This window comes from Oryctolagus cuniculus, chromosome 15 (genome assembly GCF_051225735.1).
Source record: "Oryctolagus cuniculus isolate XC-2025 breed Fujian yellow rabbit chromosome 15, ASM5122573v1, whole genome shotgun sequence".
In the NCBI taxonomy this organism is placed as follows: domain Eukaryota; kingdom Metazoa; phylum Chordata; class Mammalia; order Lagomorpha; family Leporidae; genus Oryctolagus; species Oryctolagus cuniculus.
The window spans coordinates 70750971-70770726 of record NC_142881.1 but is presented as its reverse complement, the minus strand read 5'-3'; the positions used below and the strand labels follow the sequence as shown (position 1 = coordinate 70770726).

Here is a 19756-nt window from a genome sequence, read left to right as displayed (position 1 = left end):
AAAAGAAACTCACATCTGCAGATCTCAAGAGCCAGGACCTGCCTTGTGCAATTTCCTTCTCCATCTCAACAGCCCGGATTGTGAAAGAGCTGCTTGGCATATCCGGGCAGGGGTGAGGCAGGTGCAGGAGCTGCAGAAGCAGCAGCCTTGGAAGGGGGTTGGGGGAGTGACTCGTGGAGCTGCCACCTGTCCCTCTTTGGCAACCTGCTCCAGGCCTCAGAGAGCCCCCATTTTCCTCTTGTGAGATTGACTTCAGAACCAGGCCTGACCTTGCCTTTGTTCAGACTTGTATTTTCCACTTCCTCCCCTGGTGTCTGCCTTGTGCATTGAGATAAATTAGGACCCCTGAGCTGTGAACACTCTTGTCACAGACCCACGCGAGGGAGCTATTAACTTACAGTGCTTGGGGGGTAGTGGTTCACCCTCTGCCACTGCTGTCATCTTTGCTCCTGTCTTGAGTCTTGTGACTTGATCTTTTGCATCAGTTTTGCCTAATTTTGCATGCAAGCAGACCTATTTCTCCAATATCCCCCCTTGACCACCCACAGGTGCTGCTCACTTGCTCATGGCTTTGGATACTCCTGGTGGCATCTCCTTGCATAATGTTAAATCTACAACATCACGTTTCCCAGACTGGCGAAGAAAGGTTGTTTTAAAAAATATTTATTTCTCTTTTTTTGAAAGGCAGATTTACAACAGAGGCAGAGACAGAGGAAGAAGTCTTCCATCCACTGGCTCACTCCCCAAATGGCAGCAATGACCGGTGCTGGGCCAGGCTGAAGCCAAGAGCCAGGAGCTTCTTGCGGGTCTCCCACAAGGATGCAGGGGCTCTCCTCTGCTGTTTTCCCAGGCATATTAACAGGGAGCGGGATCAGAAGTGGAGCAGCTGGCACTTGAACCCAGGGTCCACTCTGGTGCCTGGCTCAAGTTGGGAGGCCTTGAGGATGGGTGGCAGTGGCCAAGTCTTCTCAGGAACCACTTTCCACTGGAGGACCAGGGGCTGAGCTCTAGGGTGGACCCACAGGCTTTCATGAATGACGCTTTGAAAAGGCACCCTGTTCTCTGCGCTGTTGTGATTCTGCTGCATTGGAAACTGGTCCTGGGAGGGCGGCTCCTGCCAGTAATCCGGAGGCTGCTGGGGCTGCTGAGGGTGCGTTCCCCAGCCATTCTGCTGCCATTCTTCACATGGTGGGTAACGAAAAGAGCTCTTCTGCTCCTGCAGCTGTTGCATCGCTCCCTGAGCACTGGGAACACCGGGTAGCAGGGAAGGCCAATCAGGCTGCATGACCCTCATCTCTGACCTGGACCTCCCAAAATACGGTGCAGATGAAAAAGGATGAATAAACCTTGCTCCTGGAACGCCACGGGGAAAAGATCCACCTCCTACGTTCCCTTGATTCTCCAGAGCATAGCTCGGTGCCTCTTGAGCACCTCGAACCCCAGAATCCCAGGAGCCGTAGAGCGGGCTGGGAACCTCCCATGTGGGTGGAGTGGAGCAGACAGCTCCGCCCTGCACAGATGCCTGGGCAGCCTTGGGAGACCGCTCCTGGGAATTCTGCAGGCTTACACCTGGGGGACCTTGGACAGGGAGTGCATACGGCATCCTGACTTCAAGCACTCTGCGTCTCTTCCTGGCTGGTAGCCTGGCTCTTTTATTTTGGAACCAGTTCTAAAAAAGAAACAGAAATTATTTTCGAGTCTATATATCCCACAATGTAAGAGAATTTTGTAGTTCATCTTAGGATCAGTGTCATCACTGATTTGCTTCGTGACATTGAGTAAGACATGAAAAATGCAAGCACGCTTTCCTAGGGCTTCCTGTGTTATTATATTTATAATATGAGAATGCATTTACAGTAAATATGATATGTAAATGTATATATAAGTATACATTTATAATAATTAAAATCATGTAATTGTGCACAATTCTGGATTCCCATCTGCCTTCACAGGAGGCACGGGCCCTTATGTATGAGCAAATCCCTACTTTTCCAAATCTTCTACCAACCTATTTGCACCCTCTGCATTTAGACGTGAAGCAGCTGTTCTCAAAATACATTCTCTTAGCTTGCTTATTTTACTCCAACTGCTTTTCCAGAATGAATTCCTAATTCAACGTATTCTAAATCGTATTTTAAATGTCATTTTCTTCAAAGGCCATACCCAAAACAAACAAGCGTCTGCCATAACTTAGCAGTGTTACTTCATACCTTACCCTAAGTGTTTCGTGGAACCTCTACTCCTCTTTTTTCCTTTGTAAAATGAGGATAATTGGGGCCAGCGCTGTGGCGTAGTGGGTAAAGCTGCCACCTGAAGAGCTGGCATTCCTTATGGGCACCAGTTCAAGTCCTGGCTGCTCTACTTCCAATCCACCTCTCAGCTATGTCCTGGGAAAGCAGTGGAAGATGGCCCAAGTGCTTGGGCCCCTGTACCCACATGAGAGACCCAGAAGAAGCTCCTGGCTGCTGACTTCGGATCAACATAGCTCCGGCCGTTGAGGCCAGTGGGGGAGTGAACCAGTAGATGGGAGACCTTTCTCTCTCTGCCTCTCCTTCTCTCTCTCTGTGTAACTCTGACTTTCAAATAAATAAATCTTTTTCAAAAATAACACATAATATGTTTTAATATAGTCACATCCACAATGAGATGAAGAAGAAATGGGACCAAATGTCAACCCTGTCTTATGTGATGAAATGCTGTTATACTTTTTCATAATTAGTTGCTTTTTTATTATTGTCCACAAAGACATATTCATGTAAATACCTATGTAGTTTATGTACCTCGATTGTGTAAAACGAACAATGGAGTTTTTTGACCAGTTCCTCCTTGGTCGTATAGTCGGGATAAGGACTCTGCAAATGATTGATTCAGTATGTGCAGTTCCTCAGGTGTAAATTGATGGCGTGCTTTTCCTTGTCTTCTTCCATGTTGTGTTTCTATGTTGTCATGACCATCTCCTGAAAAATACAGAGAGAGAAAACATGAGAATATTAGCAAGATCCAGAAAAACAAAAGACCTCTGTGATAGAATAAAATTTTAGAAAGGTGATACCTTCCCTCTTACCTAGTCATAATAAAATGAATAATGGACTGTGGGCATATCTTTTGAAACTTATGGTGAGAAGATGATAGTATTTAGGTCATAAAGATAACAGGAGTGAAGAAGGTTTTCTTTAGCAAAAATTGATATACTACAAAGACAGAGATGGTGGGAAAACACCCAGCCACATTAGTACTTGAGGCAATGCAAATAAAGCAGCTGACAACAATGTGGTAAACAATAATTTAAATATATGGGGGCAAAGTGTCAAAGGACTAACACGGATTGACAAGGATAGGTCTGGTACCCCTATTGCTTGTTATCACCGCGTGGGCTTTTTTGCTCAATGCAATGAAGTTGAAAGTGGGCATACCCTCAAATGTGTCACTAAATGGCACTTGAAGATTTAACACCAAGTCCACAGGTCATATCCTTCACCCATGTCAGACATGCCAGCGGGAGGAAAGCACCGAGGGTCTAAACCTGTCCTCCGGTATGTGCTCATCTGTTGGATGCTGGAAGGGGAGTAGACTTTACGGACAAACCAATGTGTGCACAGTTCTCTGCTGCAGAGGCCACTAGAAGAACTGACACGAGGCAATCCTGTTTTTCCTAACTCAGAATTTAAGTGAAAAAACTTACAAGGACTGCAAACCGAATTAACAACCTTCATATGCCTGCTTCTAAGGGTATAACCTAGCTGCCAGGGGTTGGGCTGCAGTATGTTAAGCTGCCCCTGGGGACATCAGCATCCCACATGAGCAATGATTTGAGTCCATCTGCTCTACCAGTCCAGCCCCCCGCTGAATCCCCTGGGAAAGCAGTGGAAAACTGGCCAAGTGCTTGTGCCCCCACCACCCATGTGGGAGACCCAGATGGAGTTCCATGCTCCTGGCTTCTGCCTGGCCCAGCCCTGGCCATTGAGGCATTTGGGGAGTGAACCTGCAGATGGAAGACCCCTCTCTCTTTTCTCTTTATCTCTCTCTCTCTCTCTCTGCCTCTCTGTAACTCTGCCTTTCAAATAAATAAAACAAATATTCAAAAAAATTTTTAAAGAAATATCTTAAGCATTTAGCAGTGAAATGGGGTTTTGTGGGTTTTTAAAAAATATTTATTTATTTATTTGCAAGTCAGTGTTACTCAGAGAAAGGAGAGGCAGAGAGAGAGATCTTCCATCTGATGGTTCACTCCTCAATTGGCCTCAATGGCTGGAGCTGCACTGACCCAGAGCCAGGAGCCAGGAGCTTCTTCCTGGCTTGCGTGCAGGGGCCCAAGAACTTGGGCCATCTTCTACTGCATTCCCAGGCCATAGCAGAGAGCTGGATTGGAAGTGGAGCAGCCACTTCTCAAAGTGGCACCCATATGGTATTCCACCACTTCAGGCCAGGGCACTAAACTACTGAACCTTAGCACCAGCCCCCAAAAGGTATACAAGCAATTTGTATCCCTTTAACATACATTTAGAAACACACTTGTTGTTGTTTTGTTTTAAATTCGGGGCTGGTGTTGTGACATGGCAAGTTAAGCCTCTGCCTCCAGTCCAGCATCCCATATGGGTGCAGCTCAAGTCCCAGTTGCTCCACTTCCCATCCAGCTCCCCGCTAAAGCCCTGGGAAAGCAGCAGAGGATGACCCAAGTGCTTGGGCCCCTGCACCCATGTGGGAGGCTGGGAAGAAGCTCCTGGCTTCGGCCTGGCCCAGCCCTGGCCATTTGCTGCCAACTGGGGAGTGAACCAGTAGATGGAAGATCCCTCTCTCTATCTCTCTGTAACTGTGCCTTTCAAATAAATATAAATAAATATTTTTAAACATATAGATTATATGAGTAATTTGTGTAAAGCATTTTGTATGAACCCAAATTCAAACAGAGAACACACTGTTGGTTGTAACTCTTTCCTTCCAGAAGAGGCAAAGAGGGGATAAGGGCACTTTCTGTTCCCAGCAAAACTTCCCTGGGGAGCATCTATCTCTGAAATGCTCCAGGGTATCTGGTCCCTATCCCTGTTACCGGAAGAAATGCAGGGTTCTTGTCTTCATGCAAGAAGAATTCAGGCGTGAGTCAGAGTGTAGTGGGAGGTAAAATAGCAAGGTTTATTAGGGAAGGGGCATCCATAAGGATGGATGGGCACCTCTCCAGACAGGACCTGGGAAAGAGTGCAGTCGCTGGGACTGGGCGGGGGGAGGGGAGGAAAGAGTGAGGTTACATGGTTGAGTGGAGAGAGTACACCTGGCCAGAACAGGCGGGCAGCTCAGCAGAGAGGCAGAGGGCTGAGTGTGCAGTCTGGTTGAGGCCAGGGGTTTTTAAGGAGATGGGTCTTTGTCTTCACACATCTCCTCCTGAAACAAAGGATTTTATGGCTGTAAATATTAAGAAGCTCCTATCTGAGTTTTCCCTTGAAGGTATCAGACAGGAGGAAGCCTAGCTAGCACCATCCTGAGTTCAGAGGAAGGGTGAGGAGGACCCCCTAGAGAATGGGGATCCGGAGCAGGGTGTTTGAAATGCAGACACTGGGCTGCATCTGGGAGATTGTGGATTTGTCAGGCAGAAGGGGTGGGGACCCCCCCCCACCTGGAAGGTTATCAGGAAGAAGGGGGTAGGGCAGAATGTGAATACCGGGCTGCCCCTGAAACATTGTCAGCAGATGCATATGCTGAACATAGATGTCTTCTCTTTAGGCCTTTATGTCACACACACACATAAGCTCATAACTGACTTCCTACCTAACATTCTCCCCTCAAGAGGCAATACCCAAAATTCTTCTTTGGGATTATGGGTGGAGTTCCATTTTCTGTAACTTCTTCGAAGCTGGCATGTGAGCATCGAGGAGGATTTGGGTATTTCCTCTTGCTATTTGTCTTATGGTGTGCAACAGTGGCCTTGGAAAGACTGTCCTGCTCGGTCCAGAGGGCTGCTCAGGTCGTCCAGTGGAATGGGCTGGAAGCCTTGTCTGACGACCATTTGGAATTTGACAGCTTTTAGTCTGTTAGAGACAAAACAAACAAGGGCATTAAAAACACACAGTCCAAAGAGAAGCAGCAAGATTACAGAGTTATTGGGCCAAGGAGAGGAAATAGCCAGGATTTCCATGACCAGATGTCAGGCCAGAAATCCCAGTCCTGCTTGGCCTGGTCCCGGAGCTGTTTGGCTTTATCCAGAAAAAGTACAAATTTGGGTCTGTACCTGTCCAGTCTGATTGACCCAGAGACAACATTCTTCCTGGAACATGGCACAGATACCTCTCAGAGAAGCAGTTAGCATGTCCAATATGTCTTTCTTTTATAACCTTTTGTAACTTCCACGCACCCTCTTCAACTTACTTGAAACATTCCATCATTTCCATTCCAGTCTAGAGTAAACTAGCCATCAGGATAAAGTCATTCTTACAAACCATGTCCTTTCCTCATTTTAAAAAAACTCTTTGCTTCTTAACCTTTCTTACCAAGAACACTCTTTCCTTCTTAACCTTTCTTACCAACCACACATTTCTATACTCGTGATGTTTTCCATAGAGCCTCGTTGGCTCTTTCTACCTTACTGGAAGACTGAGGTCTCCATGCAGAGTGAAGGGATCAGGTTATTCCTAGGGCCTTACAAATCCCTTGTGTAACCTGGGAGATGAGGGAAGACCCATTGTCGCTTTGTAAAGATTTTGGAAGACCAAAGCATGGGATAACTTCCTTCAGGACAGTTTTGCTCACTTCCTGAGCTCTTTTACTTCTGGCTGGGAAGGCTTCTACCCATCCAGTAAAGGTGCCTATAAGTACAAGCAGGCAGGTACCTATAGCATTGACAGAGGCTGTGTAAAATCTGTTTGCCAGCCTTCCTTGGGGTAAGTTCCCTTTTGCTGTATAGACCCCTGGGAGTTATTTTCTCTTATCCTTACCTAGTTCTAGAGCTCTAGTTAAGTGATCAGTTCTGCTAACTGAGCAGAACTTCCTGGGGGCAGAGCACGCTTCAGTAACGTGCCATGCCATAACTGTTGCATACCCTGAGAAGCAGGTCCCGTCTGACAAAGCTGCTTCCATCTATGAACCAAACTTCATCTGTGATAGTCAGGGAGCTGTCTTTTAGGTCCCTTCTGCTGGCATAGATCAAGTCTATAGTCTCAGCACAGGAGTGGAGGATACCCCTTTCTCCTGGAACTGGCATTAAAGTAGCTTGGTTAGATTAGAGCAATGCCTTATTTTTACCTGAGGGTTTTCTAGAAGGAGGACCTGATATTTTAGTATTCTGCTATCTGCGAGCCAGTGAGAGCCCTTTTGCTCTAATAGAGAATTTATTTGATGTGGGGTATAAAGGGCGATGTCTTGTCCCACTGTAATTCTAGATACCTCCTCTGTCAGCAAGGCAGCTGCTGCCATTGTCTTTAGGCAGAGAGGCCATCCTTGTGCAACCATGTCTAAGGTTTTAGAAAAGTATCCCACAGGTTGCTTAACAGGTCCCAGATCCTGAGTTAACCCTCCTAAGGTGCCTCCCTGCCTCCCAGTGATGTACAGCTGGGAGGGTCTCTCTGGATTTGGCAGTCCTAGCACAGGGGCTTTAGTCATAGCATCCTTTTGCTGAGCAAAGGCTGTGGTTTCTCTTTCCCTCAAAGGAGGGGGCTCTGCTTTGGCTGCCTGTCAGGAGCCTGGTTTAGGAACTGTGCTGTTTCCCTGTATCTAGGAACCTGATAGAGAAAACTGGGACTGCCTGAAGTTTGCAGAAGTAGGAATTTGCTGCATGGCCCATATCCTCTCTAGGGCTGGTTTTCTCTCCCCAGGGGTGAGGATAAGGGTTAAATAATTAAAACTCTAATGGACTAGCAATGCTTTGTTTTCCTCTTGTCGCTCCCCCTCTTCGTGGAGGAACGACACAGGACCCTGCGTTGTTCTTTTGTCTGCTCGGCCCTTCCCGGGTTTGCTGCTGGTCCTTCCTGGGTTGGCTACCGTCCCTTCCACCTCTGTGGAAGGGCGGCTCCCCCTGCCACTTTCCCCACTTCTGCGGGGGAGCGGCACACCGCCGACCGGCTCTCTCGGGGGCTGCTCAGGTGTTCCTTCAGATAGATGTTCCTGGTGCATGTTGTCTCTCTCCTCCTTTATAGTCCTCTTCCACCAATCCCAACTCTGCTACCCACACGCCGAGTACGCTGCTCTCCTCCAATCAGGAGCAGGTCCTACAGTTTATTGGTTGAACTGGAGGCAGCTGTGTAGAAGCTGTTTCCTCCTCTCCCAGCGCCATATTGTGGGAGAGCAGATGCATAGAATAAGTCTTAATTCCAGTAACTTAGTCTAGTCCGAGTTGCTCCCAGTTGCTCCCCACACCTCTGGATACCTAATTGCTAGTTTTGCTAGAAAGTTAAGCCAATGTACAAGACTAGAGTCTCAGGCTGGGAAAAGACAAACCAACAAATCATTTACATTTAACCATCTACATTATGGATTATTGTGCACCCCCCTCAAGAGATAGGCCCTTTAAGTCCTCAGTGAGGACCTGTCCAAATAGGTGCAGGACTATCTGAGTTAGCTGTTACTAAAAGCCCTGTTTTTAGGAACTGGCAGGGAGGGCTTTCTAAGCTTAATACTGTTGGATAGACTTTTAAGGCCTGGCTGGGTGTGTGAGGCCCAGACCTATCCATGAGGTGCTGGAAGAGAATCACAAGAGATGCAAATCTCCTTTAAGGGAGGCACCCTGTTGACTTGCATTACATGGCTGGAGTAGGAGGAGAGCTGAATAGGAGGCTGATAGAAATAGGCAACTTACGTTTCACTGACCCTAAGCCATCCCCAATAGCAGTGGCTGGAGCTGGAAGCTGGGCAGAGGCTGGGCAGAGCCAATGGCTTTTTAGCTCAGGGCCACAAGGTCCGCAGTTCTGAACCAGGAGTCCTTCGACACCCAGGGCCGTTCCGTGTCCAGTGGCTTTGCTCTTGGCAGAGCTGACAGAAGGCAGTTGCTGTCATGACAGCTGCTTGCCCAATACCCTGGCTCCTTATATCAGCAACAGGTGCCATTTGGGGTGCACTGGCCTTGCTGGGTCTCCTTGATGGCAGATCACCGTGCAGAACAGCTATTGATTGGCCTGTTGCCCATCCCTACATCACTCCTGCTGCTAGCTTGCTCCTCATTCTCCTGGTCTCTAATAAAGTAGACCATGGAGGCAGCCTCTATGATGTCAGTCAAGGGGGTGCTCAACCCATCCCTGATTTTTGAAGATTTCTTTAATATCAGGGTGAGCTAAAAACCTATGGTCATGGGCAAATTCTGACACTTAGTATTTTCCTGCAAGTTAAGACCATACCCATGAGGAGAACTATGACCTTTTAGGGAAGATCAACTGTGGTGACCTGCTTGCATACTTTGAGGTCATCAGTGCAATTTCCTATCTATCCCTCAGTTTGGTGTAAAGGGGAAGTTCTGCCCATTTACCGCATACACTGAAAAATCAATCTAGCTGTCACATTATTTCATAGTTTAACCTATTTTTCTGGCTATGCTGTTTGGTCCTCTATACTGTGGCCAGGCATTATTATAGAAAAGGTCAGTCATCCCTTACATAAGGTCTGGGGATCAAACTGTACATCACAATGGAGAGTCCTGCAGAACTATAGTAACTTCCCTTCTGGAAGAGAAAAGAGAAGTGAGGCAGCAAATTGGGTCTCTAGCCTGACTTCCTGGGCTTTCAGATTTAACTGGCATTTGACCAGTGTTTACTGCATAGCCTGACTTAGAGGAGAAGTTGTGGCAGACGTCTCTGCCATCCTTTGGCTTCCAGATATTTACCATGTAGCCAGTGGGTTATGGGCCTGGGTTTCCGGGTTTAACTAGTCTTACCGTGTAACCCATAAGTTTAAGTTTTTGGGCTTCTGGGCTTTCACTGTGTAGCCTGTGGACACTAGAGCTTCTTGGGATCCTGGAACCCAGTTCTCTAGCATCTGCCGCATAACCATCCCCCGTCGTCTCTAAGTCTCTTTTGGAACACTTTCTCCCTTTTGGCTAGACCTCCCATTTGATGCACATTTGAACTAGCAATACATTTGAACTAGCAATGCCTGGTTGTTCAGCATTAGCTGGACAGAGACTTTGTCAGTCCCTCTTTAAAGGATCTGGCTTCTGAGCCAGAGACTGGAGCAGCTAGAAAGAAACACGTTTATAACTGAAGTTTAGCATCATTTCACATCTTGGCACCACTTTTAATCTAAACAGCTGATTGGTTATTATCTCTGCAAGATGAGAGATATCTCTTTCGACATCTCCAGGGGCCCTCTGGGGATGTCAAAAGTCCAGATAATTTAGAACTTTGATTTTCAGAACGTCTGTTAAAGGTGCCAAGAGAACTTAGAGTATCTGGTCAAAATTCCTTAACATCCTGAAATGATAGCCATTCAATAGTCAGGGTGATTTTAACACTTTTAGACCAGATCTAATCATAATGATATTTAACAATGCTTTTCATCAATCTGAACTTAACAGAGACAGTAGAGTACACAATAGATTACTTTGGCAGAACATGAATGCTATGTCTCTTGTTGTCGAATAAACCAGAAATAAAAACCTTGAACATTAGAGTTAGCACACAAAATCATCACATAACTCAGAATTATTTAACAGAGTCAAAAAGAGCTTACAGGACCTAACTTTAGAAATGGCAGAGTAACCGATTAAGCAGACACTGTTAAAAAGAGACGTTACAGTTTTTGCAAAAACAGATTTAAGATTTACGATTGAGACCATTTACTAACATTAGTACACATTTTTTAAAAGCCCCATTGTTGGCCGGCACCGTGGCTCACTAGGCTAATCCTCCACCTTGCGGCGCCGGCACCCCGGGTTCTAGTCCCAGTTGGGGCGCCGGATTCTGTCCCAGTTGCCCCTCTTCCAGGCCAGCTCTCTGCTGTGGCCAGGGAGTGCAGTGGAGGATGGCCAAAGTACTTGGGCCCTGCACCCCATGGGAGACCAGGATAAGTACCTGGCTCCTGCCGTCGGATCAGCGCGGTACACCAGCCGCAGCACTCCAGCCACGGTGGCCATTGGAGGGTGAACCAATGGCAAAGGAAGACCTTTCTATCTGTCTCTCTCTCTCACTGTCCACTCTGCCTGTCAAAAAATAAAAATAAAATAAAATAAATGAAAATCCCATTGTTATAATAGAAGATCAGACTTCAACTTTAGGTCAGTGTAATTTTGGCATTAACACTCAACTTAAAGAAAACTCTGTAAACAATTTTAAAATTGTAAACCTTTTAAAACTTTTCATGACTTGCTCACACCTTCTGAAACTTTACATGTGTAGTTACTTTTACATAGTCTTGAATTGTCATGTATGGACAACCTATGAGAATACATGCTAACAAACTCAGTCTCTCTTATCAAATTTGAGATGTTAAAAGTACACATAATACATTTTCCCAAGTTTTACTTAGCACCGATGCCTAGATAACTTAAAACAGAGTTATTAATGAATACCACACCATTATCTGAATTAAAAGTCAAAATTACATTTCCCATGCTTTTAAGTAACATAAGGATAACACCTGAACAGCAACAGGGACACTAGTGCATGTTTACAACTTTGAAAAGATCTTCATCATTAAGAGAAACAAGTTTAAAGCATATCAAAGACATGTAAAACTGAGCAAGTGAGCCAATGAGCAAACCTAAGGGCGTTTGCATTAACTCAATTCTCTGAACCAATCTGTATTGGCTTACTTTAGTTAACAACATAAAGGCCTGTATACACAGAATTTACTTCTCATTTTCATAAGACCACTCTAGCTGGAAAGCAAAAACATGAATACAGCATAGGTCTGACACCATTTACAACATTTTAATACATTTCACATAATCTGAGTTGACTCAAACAGCTGTTACTTTAACAAATTTTAGAGTCTCGTCCTTTGAGAGTTCCAGGGATCTGATTGGAAGCTCAAAGTTGGAAGACTTGGTTTAGAATTTAAGCTGTCAGAGAGTCAAGTGGTTTAGTCAACAATTAGTATGTTTCTGATCAGTTGGGTAATCACTCAAACATTAAAACAGACAAATAATGTAAACAACTTCGCGTTGCAGTTTTCCCAATCAAGACTCATAATGGCAATAGAAAAACACAAAACCTTCAAGGCACGTGAACGAATGCTCTCATCAGATGAGTCAGGGACAGCAGCACAGAAAAGAACTAGTCATCAGCATATGAGCCCATTGCTTAGGCTTCCATGAACTGCAAAGAGAAACCCATCAGGTTGGAAAGGGTTAATGGATTACGTGTTCTGGCTCCCTTAGGTAAGGCCAGCAGTAGTATTGAATTGGAAATTCCTCCAGGGGAGAAAAAAAGCAGCCCTGGGTGGGTGGGGGGAGTGCTCTCCCTAGAGATATCTGGCTATGCCTGCCTGGGTGCAGCAGGCCACAAGGACTGGAATAGAGTGCAGAGAAAGGCTGGGATCCCCCATTTACAGGGAAGACTGCGCACGCCGGGGCCTAGCAGGACTGGCCGTGGGGTTGGGTAGGTGTGCCATTTCACCAAGAGTGCTGGGAACCTCCTATAATTCAACCAAATCCAGATCAATCAGGACTACTGCAGACACTCAGTCAATTAAAACAGATGGTTAACTTCAGCTCCTTTCCAGATTCAGTCCTCAGGCAATCAAAGCTTAGCAACAGTAATGGTTCACAAAAACTTTAAGACGCACCAGAGCTACCATAAGCTGCAAAGACAGAAAACCTTCTACCAGGTTGGAAAAGGTTAACATGTAACAGCTTTTCCCTAGGTGGAGAGACCTGTGGAATTCCCTCTCCCTTTCTCCAGGCCAGCAGTGTAGGAATGGAGATGAGCAGAGCCTAGCCAAGAGTGGGGGAGGGAGACGGAAAGCTACAGAGGATGAGACTTGAGCGACTGCCCTCACCTTCCCCTACAAATCCCAGCTGGAGGAGAGCATAGGGAAAAGCCCTGATGTCTGGGGCTGAGTGGGTGTTTGAAATCTCCTATCACTCAAGATTGCCCACTACCTAGTTGTCCGAGTTTACCTGGAGGGCCAATATTAGCCTCGGCCGAAGCTAAGCCCTGCTCGCGTAGCAGTAGGCAGCGTGACCAGGCATCCCTCCGAGAGAGAGACCTGGTCCTCGGGTCACAGTCCGGCTGCCGGGAAGCCAAAGAAAGCTCAGGGGGTCTCCAGGCTCTCAGCCAACTGCCCTTCCTAATTTCCCTCCCCTTCCTTACAATCCCTCTGGAGTTTCGGCCATAGCTAAGCTGTAGCCTGGGGGACTCCGTGTTCTCAGAGAGCTGTGGGGTGCTGGACACTCAGTGGTCACTTCCACAGATCTGGTCCTGCTTGAGGGAAGGAATACTGACCTCCAATGTCTTCTCAAAGTCCCTCCGTGGTCACCAAAATGTTACTGGAGAAAATGCAGGGTTCTTGTCTTCACGCAAGAAGAATTCAGGCATGAGACAGAGAGTAGTGGGAGGTAAAATAGCAAGGTTTATTAGGGAAGGGGCATCCATAAGGATGGATGGGCACCTCTCCAGACAGGACCTGGGAAAGAGTGCAGTCGCTGGGACTTGGGGGGGGAGGGGAGGAAGGAGCGAGGTTACGTGGTTGAGTGGAGAGAGTACACCTGGCCAGACCAGGCGGGCAGCTCAGCAGAGAGGCAGAGGGCTGAGTGTGCAGTCTGGTTGAGGCCGGGGGGGGGGGGTGGGGGGGATAGGGTTAAGGAGATGGGTCTTTGTCTTCACACATCTCCTCCTGAAACAAAGGATTTTATGGCTGTAAATATTAAGAAGCTCCTATCTGAGTTTTCCCTTGAAGGTATCAGACAAGAGGAGCCTAGCTGGTACCATCCTGGGTTCACAGGAAAGGTGAGTAGGACCCTCTAGAGAATGGGGATCCGGAGCAGGGTGTTTGAAATGCAGACACTGGGCTGCATCTGGGAGATTGTGGAAGATTTGTCAGGCAGAAGGGGTGGGGACCGCCCCCCACCTGGAAGGTTATCAGGAAGAAGGGGGTAGGGCAGAATGTGAATACCGGGCTGCCCCTGAAACATTGTCAGCAGATGCATATGCTGAACATAGATGTCTTCTCTTTAGGCCTTTATGTCACACACACACATAAGCTCATAACTGACTTCCTACCTAACACCCCCAGCCCGGCCACTCACTAGAGCTCCACAGGAAAAGTTCCCAGTATTTCTGACCAGCAATGTGTATACCTTTAACACACATTTTTTTTTAAACTTTTATTTAATGCATATAAATTTCCAAAGTACGACTTATGGATTACAATGGCTTTCCCCCCATACCGTCCCTCCCACCCACAACCCTCCCCTTTCCCACTCCCTCTCCCCTTCCATTCACATCAAGATTCATTTTTGATTATCTTAATATACAGAAGATCAGCTTAGTATACATTAAGTATGGATTTCAACAGTTTGCTCCCACACAGAAACATAAACACACATTTTAAAAACACACTGGTTGTTGTTTTGTTTGAAATCAAATTTGTTTGTTTAAATAAAATCTCAGCAGTAAAACTGGCAGCTGAGCCCACAATCTTCACCTGGGAGGCCCCTCCCTCCCCTGTGATCCAGAGCAGCTTCTGGAAGGGCTTCACACCCTAAGGGCACCATTGTTCTGGGGCCTTGGATTTTGCCTCCAGGACAGAGTGAGGAGCTGAGAGGGCTCCCCCTCCACCATGGGCACTTTCCAAGGATTTTCTGAAGACCTCCTAGAGCTGGGAGGCCTCTGCGAGTTGATTGAGATGTCACACTCACAAGCTGCCAGACAGACTGGTGCTGACCCAGGACTTTTCTCACCCAGTGCTTGTTTAGAGAAAGAAGTCAGGGCCAGAACCCCAAGACCTTGCAACTCCAGGTTGTTTTTTTTTTTTTTCACAGGCAGAGGTAGAAAGAGAGAGAGAGAGAGACAGAGAGAAAGGTCTTCCGTCCATTGGTTCATTCCCCAAATGGCCATAACGGCCGGCGCTGCCTGAAGAATCTAACTCGGCTCCAATAGAAGAAGTCCTCAGAGAAACGAATATCATGAAACACCTATTCTTGGTTTCAAAGTGTTTTTTTGCATGAAAACATTTCTGAATTCCACTTTTCCACTGACACTGTGAAGTTCCCTGCTCCAGCAATACACGACCAAAGCTGGTTCCTACCCCTACCCTTCCCATCTTTCCCCACACCTCCCACCCCTTCATTCTGAAGGGAACCCAAGACACTGTTCTACCTAAACTACTTGCACGTACATCTTTAAAATGCAGAAAACTTTTTAAGGCAACCCCAAGTTGGGTTAATTTTTAAACACCTGAGCCTTTGGGAAATCCTACCCCTGCATTCAGCCAGGTGGTAGCCAGAGACAATGACACCTGTGACACTAGTGGCCCCTGGACCACGAGCCTGTACTTCTGATAGACGAAAGCTCAAACCCCCACAGAACACCAGGACAGAGAGAACCCAGCCTTTCGGACAAAGCCGCACACGGAAACTCACCATTGGAAGCCATGTCTGGGAGCCCTCCTGAGACTGTCTTCCTGGGCAGTGAAGTGAGGGAGGCTTGCACAGTATTCATTTAATATAAACCTGGGATGGCCACCCTAGGCACGCCTTAGATCCAGCCCCTCTCCAGCCCCTGCCACACCCTACACACAGCTCCCCCTAGGCACAACTGGCCTTCCAAAATCTCCATTTGTATCTCCAGTCACTGAACACCCACTGGAACTAATTTTCTCATTTAGCCCTGGCCAAATGATAACTGATAACTGAGAGTTTGGAGGCTGGTGAGGCCAGAGACTCACAGCGAATGAGGACGTTAAAGAATATAAGACTGCAGGCATTGTGGCAAAGCTTGTTAAGCTGCCACGTAGGATGCCCCCAGCCCATAGCAGAGTGTGGGTTCCAGTCCCAGTTACTCTGCTCCCAATCCGGCTTCACACCAAAGTAACCAGGGAAGCAGCAGGTGATGGCTCAGGTGCATGGGCCCTATAGCCTACACTGGGAGACCTGGATGCATTTCTAGGTTCCTGGCTTCAGCCTGACCCAGCTTTGGCTGTTGTAGACATTTGGGGAGTGAACCAGCAAACAGAAGGTTTCTCTCTCTCTTGCTCTCTCTCACTCAGCCTCTCAGGTACACAAAAATAAACGGTTTTCAAAAGTCAGCATAAGGGGCCAGCATTAAGGTATAGCGGGTATGGCAGCATCCCACACGGGTGCTGGCTCATATCCTGGCTGCTTCACTTCCCATCCAACTCCCTGCTAATGGCTTGGGAAAGCAGTGGAAGATGCCCCAAGGGCTTTGGACCCTGCCACCCACATGGGAGACTCAGAAGAAGCTCCAGGCTCCTGGCTTTGGCCTGGCCCAGCCTTGCCTGTTGCAGCCATCTGGGAAGAAGATTCTTCTCTCTCTCTCTCTCTCTGTAACTCTTTCAAATAAAACAAATCTTAAAAAGTCAATATAAGTCTAACATCATACAGTAATTAAATCATTGAAATAATTCATTCAAAACAGCCAAAACCTCCATAGAATAGTTTGAGAACTGGACGTCTGAAAGGACACTAGGGCTGAGAGAAAATGAACTAAAATTAAGTTGGGGAGCCGATGCTGTTGCATAGTGGGGAAAGCCACGGCCTGCCGTGCCGGCATCCCATATGGACACTGGTTCATGTCCAGGCTGCTCCACTTCCGATCCAGCTCTCTGTTACAGCCTGGGAAAGCAGTAGAGGATGGCCTAAGTGCTTGGGTCCCTGCACCACATGGGAGGCCTGGAAGAAGCTCCTGGCTCCTGGCTTCAGATCAGTGCAGCTCCAGCCATTGCAGGCAATTGGGGAGTGAACCAGAGGATGGAAGATCTCTTTCTCTCTCTCTCTTCCCCCCTTCTCCTTCTCTCTCCGTGTAGCTCTGACTTTCAAATAAATAAATAAATCTTTAAAAAATTTAAGTTGGACCTAGCCTGGTTTCCCTGGCTTTTTTTTTTTTTTTTTTTTTTTCTGTAATTCAAAGTTCAGTACCTTAGCACCGAGAATTTCCACTAGATGGTGCCTTTCCCTCTTCCATCAAACTTGTTTCAAAGAATATTTTGACCAGGTAAATTCACTTGCTGTTATGCTCTCCCCAACTCCAGGCAGTCACTTCTATTCTCATGCCATTATTTAGACATCACTGGCAAAGGTCAACATACCAGCTCCCACACTGCCCAATCTTAGGGTTCACCTTCTAAATCATCAACCTCTATTGGACAATCTCTCTTTTTCTACCTGAACAACTCAGGAGAGTTTTCATATTTTTCCTGTGGACCTTGACTTCGCGGGATGTTCACGGAGTAGTGCATTGACCTTGCTTTGTTAAGATTTACAGGCGTTGCTGGGGCATAGTAGGCTGAGCCTCTACCTGCATCACCAGCATCCCAGTTCCAGTCCCAGCTGCTTCTCTTCGGATCTGGCTCTGTGCTGTGGCCTGGGAAAGCAGTGGAAGATGACCCAAGTGCTGGGGCCCCAGCACCCGCATGGGAGACCAGGAAGAAGCTCCAGGCTCCTGGCTTTGGATTGGCCCAGCTCTTACTGTTTCAGCCATTTGGGGAGGAAACCAGCAGATGGAAGACTTTTCTCTCTGTCTCTCCCTCTCTCTCTCTATAACTCTATCTCTCAAATAAATAAATAAAACCTTTAAAATGTTATTTATTTATTTATTTGAAAGCAAGAGAGTGAGAGAGAGAAAGAGATCTTGCCTCTGTTGGTTCCCTCCTCAGATGGCTGCAATGGCTGGAACTGTGCAGATCCTAAGCCAGGAGCCAGGAGCTTCCTACAGGTCTCCCACACGTATGCAGGGCCCAAGGACTTGGGCCATCCTCCACTGCTTTCCCAGCCCACAGCAGAGAGCTGGATCAGAAGTGGAGCAGCCAGTTCTCAAACTGGCACCCATATGGGATTTCAGTGCTTCAGGCTAGGGTGATAACCTGCTAAGCCACAGCTTATCCTATATGCCTGCCTATGACACCAACACACATCCAATCCTGTGTATTGAGCCCTGCAGTGTAGGTGTGACCAGCACAAATATAGTCCCTGAAATAAGTATTCAGGTGAACTTTAGAAACACATGCCTCCCAATTATCACCTACAAGGAAAAGCCAGAACTTGGGGGAATTCCTGGCAGCTTTATGACCTGGCTCCCACTCCCGTTCAGCTTGGCCTTGGAGAATCACCACTGGCCAACTGTGAGCTCCCACCAGGCTTGTACATGTCTGAGAACTGAAAAACTCCGTCCTGCCAGCCTGACACCTGTTTCAAGTGCTACAGGAAGAGTTCCCAGTGATGCTGGAAGAAATTTGACCACAATCAAGTTATCAGCATGGCAATTTTGATAAAGGTCATCAGTTTAAAAAAGAATAAAACAAAGTGTGGTAACAAATGAATTTGAGATTCTGGTGCTCTACAGAGTGGACTTGTGTTTCCTAAATGTCTTTTCTCTGGACTTTTTATTATTATTATTATTTCCCAGAAGTTTGGAATTTTTTTCACTTTTGGGATCAATGACTTATATATTCATTTCCCCCATTGTTTCTGTGATGTCAACAGTTTAACTTAAAGTCCAAACCTATGTTCAGTTCTTGGTTTACCCGTTCAAAATGTAGTATTTTCAGAGCCAGAGTTGGGTGCAGTGGGTTAGGCTGCTGCTGTCTGCAATGCCAGCATCCCACATGGACATCAATTTGATTCCTGGCTGCTCCACTTCTGATTCAGCTCCCTATTAATGTGCCTGGAATGCAGTGCAAGAAGGCCCAAGGCTTTGGGCCTCTGCACCCACTTAGGATACTAGAAGAAGCTCCTGGCTTCAGCCTGGCTCAGCTCTGGCCATTGTGCCCATTTGGGGCATGCACTGGTAGATGAAAGATCTCGACCTCCATATCTCTCCCTTCCCCCCGCTTCGTCTCTGTAACTCTGCCTTCAAATAAATAAATAAATCTTTATTATTATTTGAAAGGTAGACTTACATAGAGAGAAGGAAAGACAGATCTTCCATCTGCTGGTTTACTCCTAAAAGGCTGCAACAGCCAAGCCTGGGCCAGGCAGAAGCCAGGAGCTTCATCCAGGTATCCTGTGTGGGTGCAGGCGAAGTAACACCTTGACAGTAGGGATTCCATTTTGGGGAACCTGAGACTCCATTCTGGGAAGGTGCCCTCCCCCCCACACATACACCATGAGGCTCTGCTCTGAAACTATGGTCTAAAACAGTTGAACAATAGCAGTCCACTACATCACACTGGCAGAGCATAGAAACCCCCTAGCATGATCGCTCAAGCTTGGAAGTGGATAGGCTGCACCTGGGTTAATGATAAAAATGTAATTTGTCTATGCCCTACATATGATTAAAACCAATACCTGGATTAATGTCAAGATTATAATTGAAATTGTTAAGATTGCAACTGGCATTGTCAAGATTATAATTGATACTCGTTTCGCATCGGTTTTAGGTCAGCTTGACCCCCATAACCATGTATTCCCCCCGATCCTAGCAACCATGTATTCCCATCCCAATTTTGCAGTTTTTGCCTTTATAAACCCTGTTGCTTTGGGCTTCAGGGTCGAGAGTTCTTTTGGGCATGAGCCCACTCTCCACCGCCGGCAATAAAGGACCATCAAATTTTATCAATGTGTGGTGCTCCTTTGTTTACACTCACTCAGGTACAACACAGGGGCCCAAGCAACTGGATCACCCTCTGCTGCTTTCCCAGGCACATTAGCAGGGAGCTGGATCAGAAG

General features: G+C 46.9%; 1 long non-coding RNA gene across 3 annotated transcripts; it reads right to left on the bottom strand.

The window, feature by feature from the left end:
* Window positions 1-688: 688 nt before the first annotated feature.
* On the bottom strand, window positions 689-15660 carry LOC149122064 (uncharacterized). Of its 3 annotated transcripts, XR_016221015.1 has the most exons (4): window positions 15494-15593; window positions 5761-6020; window positions 2781-2957; window positions 689-1669 (listed from the first exon to the last, which is right to left on the bottom strand). It is a non-coding gene; the product is annotated as an uncharacterized LOC149122064 (long non-coding RNA). The 3 variants fall into 3 exon arrangements; XR_016221016.1 differs by lacking the exons at window positions 689-1669; window positions 2781-2957 and adding an exon at window positions 5111-5376; XR_016221014.1 differs by lacking the exons at window positions 689-1669; window positions 2781-2957 and having other exon boundaries at window positions 5111-6020; window positions 15494-15660.
* Between the last annotated feature and the right edge of the window lie 4096 nt (window positions 15661-19756).